We start from the raw sequence: 1,355 nt of genomic DNA, 5'->3' as shown, positions 1-1,355 counted from the left end.
GTATTTTTATTTGATAAATCTGGCAACCCCAACCCATATTGTTGTGTTTTTAGTAGCCCATTTTTTAAACAAAATGCAGAGTAATACTCTAGTATGAATGTTCTGCCGTTTGCTAATTTTTCTCCTATTAATAGATATTTAGGTTGTTTCAGTTATTATGAATGAAGCTGCTGTAAATATTCTTGTACAAGTCTTTTTGTGACTATATGTTTCTATTTCTCTTGAGAGAAATACCTAGAAGCAGAATTACTAAGTTGTGAGGTAGAAATGAAATTTTTGTTATTAAGAAACTACGAATATTTCATTTTACATGCCCTGGAAGGATTTTGAGCAGAGGAGTGATGTGGTCAAATTTGCATTTTAGAAATATCCCTCTTGTGGCAATCTCAAGGAGGCATTAGAAGGTGCGGCAAGACGAGGCAGGGAGGTTGTAAGAGGCCATTTCAAAAGTCCAGACAAAGATGATAGATTCTTGAATTGTGGTGGGGGAGAGGATGATAGAAAAATTTAGGTGTCTGGCTCAATAGGCTTCTTAATTAGTTATCAGCAAGAGGTTCAGGCTCTCCTGGCAGGTCATTACTGAGCACTGGTAGGGACAGTGTCTGCTTTATACACTAAGCTATATTTAGTATGGCGTCTGAACACAGAAGGCTACCAGTCAACATTTTTTTGCCTCACTCTTACGGCCCATGCCTCCGAGAAAAAACTCCTCCCCTACTTCTTGCGAAGAAGCACCTGGGAGTCTGAGACATCTAGTGAAGCACTGCGCGCATTCAGATGGGTAAGCCATTTCCTCCACACCTTGGGTCAACTCCACAGCAGTTGTAATTAGAGAGCTGAGAAAATGCCCTGGAGCTGAGAGTCCTTATTTTCCACATCACTGAAAACATAGCTGTGGTTGCACAGGTGTGGGGACACAGGTCTGATTCCTTTAGATCTACTGACGTGTTTAGATCTCCCCCGGGTGCAAAGTAATCCAAAGCCTTGTCCTTTCACGAGGACAGGGGATTCATCACTGGCGAGCCAGGGCAGCAGTATCATTTCTTCCTCCAATGATCTAGATAAAAATGGCTTCCTTTCCAAGGTCCACTGCTGCAAAGATTATGTAAGAGCTACAGTCCGAGAGGAGAGAGCTTAGTTATCTTGTATCCTGGAATTTTTGAGGCGAGAGTTTGGAGAGATACAGACATCAATATACATGATTAATGAGATAGTTTACTTTTTTAATCCAGTGCGTATTTTAAATTTATAGCCCATCTCAGTTCAGAAAGTACCGAATAGCCGCTCTCAGGCACTCTATTAAATAGCACAGGTCTAGAAAGACTGTGAAAAGGCTGTCCTCTTTTTACCTCTCT

The sequence above is a fragment of the Pteropus medius genome, unplaced genomic scaffold, assembly GCF_902729225.1.
Source record: "Pteropus medius unplaced genomic scaffold, Ma_sr-lr_union100, whole genome shotgun sequence".
Taxonomy (NCBI): Eukaryota; Metazoa; Chordata; class Mammalia; order Chiroptera; family Pteropodidae; genus Pteropus; species Pteropus medius.
Note: the sequence above shows the minus strand (reverse complement) of the source record.